We start from the raw sequence: 13,914 nt of genomic DNA on the forward strand, positions 1-13,914 counted from the left end.
CATCTCTTCTTCAATGAGATGACGATGGAGGCTAGAACTTCCAGAGACATTCTTCACCACAAATGTACCTGTTACATTTATGTCTCACTGTTCCATGGTGATGCTCCCAAGGGGGCTAACAAAAGTAAACTACAAAATAAACCATCTTAATAAAATATGGATGTAACTGAGTTGGTACCATTGGCAGATCATGACCCCCGAGTTGTACAAGATACTTAACTGCACCCTAAAAATAATGTTAAGTTAAATAAAATAAGCCATTTGTGGTTCAATGGTTTACGTTTCCTTAGTAATACAGATGTCTAAGGCTGCAATCCTATATAGGAAAACTGGGAGGCACTATGTGCAAAAAAGACCAGGAAGGAAAAGATCCCAAAGCGTCAGTCAGCTGATAGAACAGACTAGTTCCTACAGAAATAGAAGCAAGCTTGACCAAGAGATTAATTGCTCCTGAGAAGAGACTTCGTCTCGAAATGTGTAGAGCAGAGCATTTTAGAGATTTGCACAATGAATAAGCAATTATTACAGATCATACTCAGTGATATTTGGGGATCTTTTCCTTCCTTCCTTTTTTTTTTTTTGGCAGTCCCATGTACACTCACCTGGAAGTAAGTCTCATTGAGCTCAATGGAATTTACTTCTGAGTAGCCATGCATAGGATTGTGCTATTATAAGCCCGAGAGCTTTAGCTATTGGGTGGTATAGAAACGTAATAGATAAATAAATATAAATAAACCAGCCCTCCTCAACCCGGTGCATTCCAGATGTTTTGGACTGCAACTCCCATCAGTCTCAGCCAGCATGGCCACTGGTCAGTGATGGTGGGAGTGGCAGCCCATTGTAGACACTCAGGACCACACACTCATCACTACGACCTGCACATGACTCACCAGTGGTTGAACCCACTGCTTCCTGGGGTGGCAGATCCTCTCCACGCTGCCCCTCTATTCTGCGGACTGCAGTTTTCAGCAAGAGAAGCAGGTGGCATCCCCTAGGCTGAGCTGGCCTGAGACACCATTTTGCAGTAACACTGGATGCATCTTTGTTTTCTCTTAGATCATCACTAAGAAGTACGGCCCCAGATGAGTTTAATCATATGACAGGAAACATGGTTGCTCTTGCTCCTGGAATTATATACAGTGACTCAGTTACAGGGCCATGATCAGAACCTGGCATCCTAGGGCAGTTGCTGGTTCCTGCTCTGGTCCCCCTTCATTTTTTTTTTCTTTCTTGGTTGGTGGCACATTGAGCAGCAGTAGGATCTAGCTAGCTCTTGAATTTTCCACAGTGCCTTGACCTAGCATCACTCTGGGACATTGTGGGAAATGAAAGGGGCCATAGCCCAGTGGTAGAGCACCTGCTTGGCACGCAGGAGGTCCCAGGTTTGATCCCCGGCATCTCCAAGTAGGGCTAGGAAAGAATCCTGCCTGACACCTGGCGAGTCACTGCTGCCAGTCAGTGTCGACAGTACTGGGCTAGATGGACCAAAGGTCTGACTCAGAATAAGGCAGCTTCCTATGTTCCTAAAAGGGTGGCAAGACCCAGCTGGCTCAAATCTGGAGCCAGCCCTGCTCAGTTAGCTGCTGTAATTAACATGAAATCTTGCAATGGACTGTTGGCAAGGGATGGGTTGCACCTCACAAAGGCTGGGAAGAATGTGTTTGGCCACAGCATGAAGCACTTTATCAGGAGAGCTTTAAACTGAATCCTACAGGGAAGGGAGACATAAAGTAGGGGGTTACAATGGACGAAGGCTCATGCACCGCAACGGAGAGAACAGCTCTAATAGCACCCAATAATAGTCTTCACAAACATGTAGGAAGAAAGCCAGACCAGAAAGCCAGATTCTTCCTCTGCAGGCTGTCCTCCAGTCTCATCCTCAAGTACCTGGAATTGGTTCAACAGCATCACTGCCTCCACTGGTGCGGAGTGGCGTCTGGTTCTTCTGCTCCTAACTGTCTGTCACCCTTTTCCAAGAAGTATCCTCTACTTCATTTTTCCTCACCTCAGCATTTTCCTCTTCTGCCTCAGCTTGCTGTTGCTCTTCTAGCTTCTGTTCTTCCCTTTGCTGCTCTAGTTCCACTGTTCTGTCCAAGAACTCTTCGTGTTCTCTTATTCCCTGGGGGGTCGAGACTCGCCGCTCCAGTCCTCTTACTTTTTCTTCCAACATCATGATCAACTTGCACTTGTTGCATGTGTAGGCCCTGTTGATCTCAGGCAGGAAAACAAGCATTGCACAGACCTTGCAGGTCACCACCACTGGAGAGTCTTTTCCTTCCATAGCCTCTATTCCCTTTTTGTGTCTAGCTTTCTGCTTGTTCTAGAGTAGCCTGTGCCTGGTCCTCTACACATTCAAGGTTAAAAACACCGGCCCACTGGTATGGAAGTGTGTGTTACAAGAAAAAGAAATTTAAAAAATGAAAACAAAAATGAAAAAAATGAAAAGTAAGAAAAAAAGAAAGAAAAAGAAATGAAACACACACACACACGTTAGGGACCTCCCCTGGCCAACTCCTGTTTGCTCCCACTGTCCGCTCACTCTGATCGCTTGCTCTCTGGGAGCTTGCTTACTTCTATAGTCCCTAGACCAGCTGGAGCAGCTTCCTCTGCTCTGCTCTGCTCTGCTCAGCCGGGAGACGGGAAACAGACTGAACCTGCCCACACAGCCGCTGGGAGTACTCAGGCCACCCCCACCTCAATTCAGTTGGAGCCACCCATCACTATTGGCTATGCTGGTGAAGGTTGATGAGACTTGCAACCCAACAACATCTGCAGGTCCACGTGATCTCCTCCCTCCAGTCTAGGTTGTATCTATGATCCCGGGTAGGCAAGCTGGTGCCCTTGAGATGTTTCAGACAGACTGCAACCCCATCATCCCCGATCATTAGCCATGCTGGCTGGGGATTATGGGAGTTGTAATCAAAAACATCTGGAGGGCAACAGCTTGTCTACCCCTGCTTTAATCAGTAGATTAAACTGAAACAATGCCATGGATGGGTCTATCTGCAGTAAGAGGCACATATGAGAAGCTGAACAAGGAGCAAAAGAAAAGGAGAAAGGGATAGGGCAGTGGTAAAGGTAGGGGACCTCAGGCCGAGGGGTCAAATCCAGCACTTCTGGGGTCCCGATCGGTCCCATCCTCCCCCCCCCAACCACCAATCATTTGATGATGTCTTGGCTTTGGGGCATTCCCCCCTCCCCATTTTAAAAGGATGAAATGCCTCCCCTAAAGCTTAATTACTAGCAGTGAGAGCTTTAAGCTAAAATATGTTGGGGGCTTTTTTTGGCCCCACCCATTTGCCTTTGGCTCTGCCCACCACTGGAATGCGCCCGTGAGAGCTTCTCTGAAACTGAATACAGCCCCCAAGCTGACAGAGATTCTGAACCCCTGCTTTAGGGGAAGGGACCATAGTTCAGTGAAAGATCACATGCTTTGCAGGCAAAAGGTCCCAGGTTCAATCCCTGGAAGAGCCACTGCAAAAACCAAACAACAATTTGGTAGCAGGTGACGGGAAATGCCAATGGCTCAAGACTCTGGAGAGGTGCTGCCGGTCAGAGTAGATTATATGGGCTAGATGGACAAATCATCCGACCTGGTATAAGACAGCTTCCTGTTTTAAAATATGCAACTCCTTGGAAAGAAAGGAAATGAATGTGTCAGATTTGGGTCTAGACACTTTATTCAAGAGTCAGTTCATACTCATGCAGCACTACAGGTGTTTGCCTGCAGGCCGAACTCATCTATCCGTGCGGCCAAGAAGAATGAGATTCCACTTTGTCTCCCATGATTTGCCTAGATGCTTCCTTCTTTGATGCAGCTCATGCTCTTTTCTCTTAATTAGAAGAAAAATACACCAAGGTCCTCTGAGCAGCTGTTTGCATTGTGTCAGTGCTTTGGGAGATGATTCGGACCAGCCCCAAATGTTCCGTGACGGATGGGTTTGCCGCAGGCACACTGGTGCTAGAAAAAAGGATAAGCAGCTGAAAACTTGGAGGCCAAATCCAGCGCATAATGACATCCATCTGGTCTCCCAGCACATCCCTTAATCACAAGGGCCTCCACCTCCTCCATGCACAGTGTTATTCTCTTCAGAGGCTTCTCCCAAGCCAAATCCCAGGGAAGCCAGATTCCAGATGAGTATCAGGAAAAACTTCCTGTTAGAGCAATACAACAATAGAACCAATTCCCTAGGGAGGTGGTGGGCGCTCCCATACTGGAGGCAGTCAAGATGAAGCTGGACAGCCATCTGTCCAGGATGCTCTGACTTGGATTCCTGCATTGAGCAGGGGGCTGGACTTGATGGTCTTGTAGGCCCCTTCCAACCCTACTATTCTATGATTCTATGAAATGGCTCTTTAACATTCTCTCTAGGTTAGGGGTGCACAGGGATGCCACCAGGATGATCCCCAGCTAGGGATGTTTGAGAAATTTGTTTCAGTTCTTTTTTACATAAGAATATAAGAAGAGCCCTGCTGGATCAGACCAAGGGTCCACCTAGTCCAGCAATCTGTTCACACAGTGGCCAACCAGCTGTCCACCAGGAACCCACAAGCAGTACACGAGTGCAACAGCACCCTCCCACCCATGTTCCCCAGCAACTGGTGTACATAGTCTCACTGCCTCTGGTACTGGAGGTAGCACATAGCCCTCAGGACTAGTAGCCATGGATAGCCTTCTCCTCCAGGAATTTGTCTGCCCCCCTTTTAAAGCCATCCAAACTGGTGGCCAAATTGATCAGGATTTACCCAGTTTGCACCTCCCAGACCCAACACAGACTTGAATGCAATCTGCAGTCGAGGTCCATCCATTTCTGAGCTTGCGATGTGATTTGCAGACCAAAACCACCATGCTTGACAACATGCGTATGTCTGAAAAATGAGCGTGAAAAAATGTGTATGCTTTGCTCAATGGGACAATGCATACTTTTCAAAGATGCGCACAATTGATGCATGCATTTGGGCAAATGTGCATGCAAATATGCACGGATTTTCATGTGAGAAGAAAAACACACCCACCAAGGTCACAATCCAATGCTGACACAAGACAGAATGAGCTTCAAGGCGTAATTTGGAGAAAGTCGATGAGCTCAAGTTTTGCTTGTATGCATGTCTCTATCCTCAGCTGTCTGGGGATGATGGGAATTGCAGTTGAACACATCTGGAAGGCTTCATTTTGAAGGCTGCCATAATGCCTACCTTGGCCCATCCTGTTTCATGGTTTTTCACTCCTTTGCCCTTAAGGGAGATGTAATGTTTGCAAAGAGCCTATATTTTGATCTTCATCAAGGACATAACAACCTTCCTCTGATCATGGTCTCATTAACCCACTGTGGCAGGCAGTTTGCTGATAAGCTATCTCTTTGATATGGAACATCTTGAAAGAAAAGGAGATATTTTAAGACATTCACACCCTCCTCCCTCCTGATTTTGGCTAGGCACCATTGAAGATTTTATCTTAGAGAATTGCTGGCAATGTTGTGGCAGATAGGTAGTCTCTAAAGAGAGAGAGAGAAAATGCATGGTCACCTCCTGTCATGCCCTTAAAAAATGGGGCAGAATTTTAGTCAGTGAGCCAGTGTGGTGTAGTGGTTAGAGAGTTGGACTGGGACTCGGGAGATCCAATTCTGGCCCCACTTGGTCATGAAGCTATTGGGTGATTTGGGCCAATCACTGACTCTCATCCTAACCTACCTCACAGGGTTGTTGTGAGGATAAAATGGAGAGGAGAAGGATCATATAAGCCACCTTGAGTTCCTTGCAAGGAGAAAAATGGTGGGATATAAATGTAATAACACATTAGGGGAGCAATCCTATGGCCACTAGATACTGTCTAGAGGGCCATAGGATATGCTGTTTTCTGGGAACCGACCTCGGAGCTCACACTTTGAGGTCGGTTCCTGGAAAACTCACCTCCCATCTTGTTCGTGCTACCTCTGAGACAGCCGAGAGAAGCCCTGTCCTCCGTGCTCGCAAGAGGAGCGCAGAGCAACTGAGAAGGGGCAGGGCTGGGGGGCATTCCGGGGCGAGGTGAGTGGAACTGCACATACGACACATCCTATGTGTCATATGGCAGCTTCCTCTCCCAGTCAGCCCCCCCCCCCCCGCTGCTAGACAGTGGAAAATGGCTGTCTAGCGAAAAAGAGCAAGGCAGGAGAGGCGCGGAGCAAACGATCCCCCTGTGCCTCTCCTGCCTTGCTTTGGATAGGCAGTCGCCTCCGAGGTCAGAGGCAGCCACCTATTTACTTAGGATTGCACCCTAAATAAAATAAATAACCCATTACTTCTTGTAGAAAAGTGAAATCTCTGTAAGTTGTGTGTGTGTGTGTGTGTGTAATTCTTCTGGACTGGTTTGCATTAAAATCAGGCTAATAATACTATCCTGCGAATAAATAAATCTACCAAAGCTACTAGGCCACAACATTTTAAAATGAACCTGCTGCCACATATATTAACTACATTAGTGATCTGTAATGTAATTAATAATAATAATAATAATAATAATAATAATAATACTTCCATAAAGATCCCCCCACCTGGTCACCTGGAGGCAATTCATACTCATCAAAGGTAACCAGGCTTGTGTTAATACCATCTGTACATGTTGATGGAGATCTCTGGCTGGACTTTGCATGGACTCCTGGGGGGCAGAGAGGGACTTACCAGAGGCCCCAGTGTAAGTCTAGTGGAGTTTGGAAAGCTATGAGAAGTTCCTTCTGCAGATCTGCAGAGACAAAACCACAAATTCCACTCTGAATTTTGCTTTGGCCATGGAACTGATGCAACATGGTCTAGAGCTGAAATACACCCTAGGTACCAACTCGGAACTAGATGCTGGTTATTTATTTGTTTAACCAATAAATTTCTTTCTTGAGTTATTGCTTAGATGACCAAGCATGAGTGTACTCTACCTGGGCATCAAGCCTGTTACCATGCGGTAAAAACTGAAGCTAAATTGTAGATGATACTTGAGAATGTGTATGCAAACTTATTTCTATCTATACGGGGTATCCGGATCTTGTAAGATGTGAGAACAGATGGTGCCAATCAGCTTTGTCAGAACAGAACAAGGACATTCAGAGCAGTGAGCTGCTGGGCCAGATATTTAATAATAGTAAGACTAACACTAATACTAATATTTAAGCATCTGTCACACCCACACAAATATGCAGTTAGAAATGATGGATTTCCCCAGTCATCACTGTCTAAGTTGGAAAACATCCATAGCATGCTAAGTTCCAAAAATAAATTACATTAGTTAAATCAACTTGTTGCCATTTATGGCATCTAGTTTGATCCAACTTCATTATGCCATGTTGAATTAGCCTGATGGATTTTCCGATCAAATGGGATGCTTAGGGGACCAATGCTAGGCTTGGAAGAGATCTGTTGGAGGGATCATTCCAATATAAGCAGCAGTATGCAATGCTGCCATTCCGCAAACTCAAATAGCGCTAGTGGATCTTTCCATTGTGCAAGAGGTTGCCCATTCTGCTTGCACAACCGGTTGTGCAAGTTGTTTCACATCTGGTTGCGCAAGCCATTGCATAACCGGTGGCACAACGGGCTAGCGAGTGGAATGTGCAACAGGTTTCACAAGCAGAATGTCAATGGGCTGCACAACACGTTCATAGAATCACAGAATCGTAGGGTGGAAGGGGCCTACAAGACCATCGAGTCCAACCCCCTGCTCAATGCAGGAAGCCTGATTCCCATCCAAGTACTAACCAGGACTGACCCCGCTTAGCTTCTGAGATCAGACAAGATTGGGCACATCCAGCCCTTTGCACAAAAATAATGCACAATACGCTTGTGCATATATAACTTTAGTTGGCTTCTTCTCTTGCGCATAGTTCAGAACCTAGTTTCTGCTAGCGCAATGTCATTTGTGCTGGTGGAATGACACAGTTGGATACTGCCCATAGGAAAAGAATTTATATAGAAGTGAATTAATGGGTTCCGGTTTTGATCTTTGTTTATTCTGATCAATAATAACTTGCAATATAAACTTGCACATGCAATATAGATCTCAGATAGGAGCCCATGTCTGTGCTGTTTAGGGAGCAGCTTGATCTTATTTATTGATTCATTATGTTTTTAGTCGTTTCCAGTAACAAAGTGTTATCTGTCTGGATTACATGTGGAAAGAATGAAACCAGTACATAATAACACTCTCAATAACATGATCAGCACAGAAAATACACTAGAAAATACATAAAGGCAGTCATTCCAGCATTCTATGGGCAAATGTAGACTGCAGAAATCTAATTCTAGAAAATACTTGGGACAGGGATACTCTCCAGTATTGGTGGGTGCCTGCTGGAGCGCTGCCCCTGCTCAAGCCCCCCCAGCCCACACTTGAGACCCCCCCGAGTTCACTGGGCCACCTGCACTCACCTTGGACCCCATCCGTGAGTGCCCACCATTTTGCCGAGCTTATGTTTATGGAAAGAAGGAGGTCATTAAAAATTCACATATTTAAATATGTGCAAATTTGGGATGGGAAAGCTTGATCTACGCAGTAGTAGGGGCGAAAATGGGCCATTTATGTCTCTAATATTGCATAGATCAGCCTTTACCAGCCCAATTTTGCACATATTTAAATATGTGAATTTTTAATTGTCCCGCCTGGGACAAAAGGCGTGTCTTTGCCTGGCGTCAAAAAGATGTACGTGTGGATGTCAGGCTCTGCTATGTGTGATTTGATGACCATTTAGTTTAGCCCTTAGTTACTGCCAGTAAGAGCTTTAAGCTAAATTATACTGGTATAGTCGATATTTTGGCATCACCCTCTTTGCCTTTGGCCCGCCCCTTTGCTCTGCCTGCCACCAACATGTGGCCCCCGAGAACTTCTCCCAAATGAAATTTGGCCCTCAGGCTAAAATAGGTTCAACACCCCTGGTGTACACATTTCCAAGCCTGCCTGAAGGGCTTAAACATGGATGGGGGACTTCCAGTCCAGGGAGCACCCTAACAATACTTCTTTAAAACATTTTTAAAAAGCAGAAAAGTGAGCATCAGTCAATTAAAAGCAGCAACACCAACACAAAAAGTATCAGGCAGATCAAACAATATCCTGAATTAAAAGGCCTGGGCACATGAAAGCATTTTGACTTGGTGCCTAACATTAATCCTGGGCATCATTTGCACAGTTCTAGGGAAGGTGTTGTAAGATGCGAGAGGAGGCCCAATCTGACCGCATCACATGGTTCTCCTGATTCTGTAGCCAGGTCACATTAGTAGCATCTTCAAATAGCTGGGGCCTGCTCCATGTTTGAGGTAGGGATGGCGGAGAATTCCGCCACGGATTTCAGTGAGGCTGAATGCACTGGCATTCAGCCCCCCGAAATCTGTGGTGGAATGGCTTCCCCCCGCCGATTCCCCCTGGGACAAGGCTTACCTGGGGCGGATGTTCTGGACGGCGGCGGGTCCAGCGGCGGCAGCGGCTGGTCTTTCGACCAGCTGCCGCAGCCGCTGCTGTCATCCTTGTCTTTGCTGTGATAGGCTATGTAAGTATTTACGTAGCCTATCATGGCAAGCCAAGCAAAACCCCCCCCAAAAACCACGGCGTAAGCAAATGGCGGCGGCTACTGCGGCCGCCATTTGCGTTCCCTATTTTTCGCCATTTTAGTCTACGTAAATATTTATGTAGGCTATTACGGCGAAAAAAGGGGAACACAAATAGTGTAGTGGGCGCTATTTGCATTCCTTTATATCCCAGCCGTTTTAGCCTACATAAATATATACATAAGCTATTATGGCAGGAAAAAAAGGAACGCAAATAGCTCCCACTACGCTATTTACATTCCCCTTTTTTTTCGCCGTCATAGCCTACGTAAATATTTACATAGGCTAAAACGACGAAAAATAGGGAACGCAAATGGCGGCCACTGTAGCCGCCGCCATTTGTGTACGCTGGTTTTTTTTGCCCAGTCGTGACAGTCTACGTAAATACTTATGTAGCCTATCACGGCTGCTTGGCTGGATGCAAATGGCGGCTGCTACGGCATCCGCCATTTGCATCTGCAGCAGCCCGTCTGAAAGAACTGGGTATGTTTAGCCTTAAGAAGAGAAGACTGAGGGGACATATGAAAGTGTTCTTCAAGTACTTGAAAGGTTGTCACAGAGAGGAAGGCCAGGATCTCTTCTCGATCATCCCAGAGTGCAGGACACGGAATAATGGGCTCAAGTTACAGGAAGCCAGATTCCAGCTGAACATTAGGAAAACGTTCTGACTGTTAGAGCAATACGACAATGGCTAAACGTGCCCAGTTCTTTCAGTCTCTCCTCATAGGGCTTTGGTTCCAGTCCCCTGATCATCTTTGTTGCCATCCTCTGAATCCTCTCCAGTTTGTCTGCATCCTTCTTAAAGTGTGCTGCCCAGAAGTGGACACAGTACTCCAGATAAGGCCGAACCAGTGCTGAGTAGAGGGGAACTGGTGCTTCACGGGATTTGGAAGCTATACTTCTATTAATGCAGCCCCAAATAGCATTTGCCTTTTTTGCAGCCACATCACATTGTTGGCTCATATTCAGCTTGTGATCTACTACAATTCCAAGATCCTTCTTGCTTGTAGTGTTGTTGAGCCATGTATCCCCCATCTTGTAAGTGTGCATTTGGTTTCTTTTTCTTAGGTGCAGAACTTGGCATTTATCCCTATTAAATGTCATCCTGTTGTTTTCTGCCCAGGGCTCCAGTCAATCAAGATCACTTTGAACTTTGTTTCTGTCTTCCAGGGTATTAGCTATCCTGCCCAATTTTGTGTCATCTGCAAATTTGATCAGAATTCCCTGCACCTCCTTATCCAAGTCATTAATAAAAATGTTGAAGAGCACTGGGCCCAGGACTGAGCCCTGCAGTACCCTGCTTGTCACCTCTCCCCAGTTTGAGAAGATCCCATTGATAAGCAATCTTTGAGTCCGATTCTGTACCCAACTGTGGTTTCACCTGATAGTTGTTTCGTCTAGCCCACTTTTGGCTAATTTGCTAATCAGAATATCATGGGGCACTTTGTCGGGAAAAAAAAAAGTTTTGCTGAAGTCGAGGTAAATTATGTCTACCATATTCCCACAGTCCACAAGGGAGGTTACCTGATCGAAAAGTGAGATCAGGTTCGTCTGGCAGGATTTGTTCTTGACTAATCCATGTTGGCTTTGAGTAATCACGACATTTTTTTCAAGGTGCTTGCTCCTTGGGAGGAAAGCTATGGCAAACCTAGGCAGCATAGTAAGAAGCAGAGACATCACCTTGCCAACAAAAGTCCGTCTAATCAAAGCTATGGTTTTCCCAGTAGCAACATATAGCCGTGAGAGCTGGACTATAAGGAAGGCTGAGCGCCGAAGAATTGATGCTTTCGAACTGTGGTGCTGGAGAAGACTCTTACGAGTCCCCTGGACTGCAAGGAGGTCAAATCAGTCCATCCTAAAGGAAATCAACCCTGACTGCTCATTGGAAGGACAGATAATGAAGCTGAAGCTCAAATATTTTGGCCACCTAATGCGAAGAGAAAAGTCACTGGAAAAGACCCTGATGCTGGGAAAGATTGAAGGCAAAAGGAGAAGGGGACGGCAGAAGATGAGATGGCTAGATAGGATCACTGATGCAATGAATATGAACTTGAGGACACTCCGTGAGAGAGCAGAGGACAGGGAGGCCTGGCCTGCTATGGTCCATGGGGTCACGAAGAGTCGGACACGACTGAACGACTGAACAACAACAACAACAGATTGATTGCTTTATCATCTGCTCCAGAATTTTCCCAGGGATTGATGTCAGACTGACTGGTCTGTAGTTCCCAGGTTCCTCCTTTTTGCCCTTTTTGAAGATAGGGACTACATTAGCCCTCCTCCATTCATCTGGCACTTCATCTGTCTTCCATGATTTCTCTCTCTCTCTCTCTTTTGAATCTATTTTAATTTTTTTAAATAAATGAAATAAATACTACCAACAACATAATCAGAATCTTCAGTTTACAACATTACATTATTCTAAGAAAAAGAAAAAAGGGAGGATAGCAAAAGAAGGAAAAGAAAAAAAGAAAAAAAAGGAAAAAAGGAAAAAAAGAATTTAACTTCAATAAGAACAAATCAAATATTCCTTATAGCAAAGGAATAGGAGCAAACAATCCATTTCCATTAGGCATATGTTACCATTCAGTTAATGCATATTAATAAAATTAAAAGTTTAGCCAACAAGAAATAGTAATAATAATAATCCCATAATGATATTAATAATAATAATACTAATAAAAAGAGGAAAAAAGTTTAAGAAAATGATAAAAAATTAAAAAAGCAAATCATTTGTATATTTTAAGTAATATCATATCTAAAATATATATTTATATGTGTACACACACAAATAGGCATTCTATTACAATATAACACAAAAAAGGAGAAAGAAAAGAAAAATATGCAAACATTTATTCTGGCACACTGTGTAGACATCTTATCAGCTATAGTCCAAACCACACTTCAAAAGAACAGTAAAGAAGGCTAAGTTCCAGCTCCGGAGGCTGAGAGATTTGGTTCCCTTATTTTAATTTTAATACCAATTAAAAATGATTCTGCAGCATCAGGATCCAAAAATCTCTTCATCTGGCCTTCAAAAAGAATGCAAAATGTAGCTGAATATTTAATATGATATTGCAGGTTAGTTTGCTTTGCCAAACTGGAAGTCTGTCTTCCATGATTTCTCAGAGATAATAGACAGCGGTTCTGGGAGTTCTTCTGCCAGTTCCTTTATTACTCTAGGATGCAGTTCATCTGGCCCTGGAGATTTGAACTCACTCAAAGTAATTAGATGTTCCTTGACCATATATGCCTATTGATCTCAAGCTGCAATCCTGCCCCTTCAGCCTGTATTTTGCCTTTGCTGGAGGTGGGGGGTCATAGACCCTCTTTTGGGAGAAGACTGAGCCAAAGTAGGAATTGAGCACTTCTGCCTTTTCCTTGTCATCTGTTATCATTTTACCATCCTTATTTAATCGTTGAACCACCATTTCTTTCCTCTTTCTTTTACTATGTACATATCTGAAGAAAGCCTTTTTGTTGCTTTCAGCATCCCTCACTAACCTCAGCTCCTTCTCAGCTTTAGCCTCCCTGATGCCATCCCTGCAATTCTGTGCTACCTGCCTGTACTCTTCCATTGTTGCTTTAAAAACTCCCACCCATCTTGGACTCCTTTTCTCATTAGAGTTGCTCACCATGGGGCCTTACTTATCATTGTTCTGAGTTTATTAAAATTGGCTTTCCCAAAATCCAGGGTACGCATTTGGCTACACTCTGCTTTTGCTTCCTTTAGAACTGAGAACCCAAGTATAACTTTGTCACTTTCCCCCAGAGTTCCTGTAACTGCTACTTTATTCACTAAGTCATCTCTGTCGGTTAGGATCAAGTCAAGGATAGCTGATCCTCTAGTTCCTTCCTCTACTTTCTGTAGGAGGAAATTATCAGCAACACAAGTCAGAAATCTCTTGGAGGGGCCATGTTTTGCAGAATTTGTCTTGGAACAAATATCGGGGAAATTGAAGTCCCCCATTACTACTACATCATGCTTCCTTGAAACCTTGCCAATTTGCTTTTCAAAAGTTTCATCCTCATCTTCTCCTTGATTGGGTGGCCAGTAGTAGACTCCGACCACCAGGTTGCTTTTATTCTTTGCTCCATTTATTGTATTTATTGGTATATAAATCTATTAAGTGAATAATACAAAATTCTGTTTAATCATATGAAAACTGGGCATGTTTAGCCTTGAGAAGAGAAGACTGAGGGGAGATATGATAGCACTCTTCAAGGCCTTGAAAGGTTGCTGAACCAATTACCTAGGGAGGTAGTGGGCTCTCCCATACTGGAGGCATTCAAGAAGAAGCTGGACAGCCATCTGTCAGGGATGCTTTGACTTAGATTCCTGCATTGAGC

Source organism: Heloderma suspectum, chromosome 3, assembly GCF_057233095.1.
Source record: "Heloderma suspectum isolate Gila_16-S chromosome 3, 16-S_ref, whole genome shotgun sequence".
In the NCBI taxonomy this organism is placed as follows: Eukaryota; Metazoa; Chordata; class Lepidosauria; order Squamata; family Helodermatidae; genus Heloderma; species Heloderma suspectum.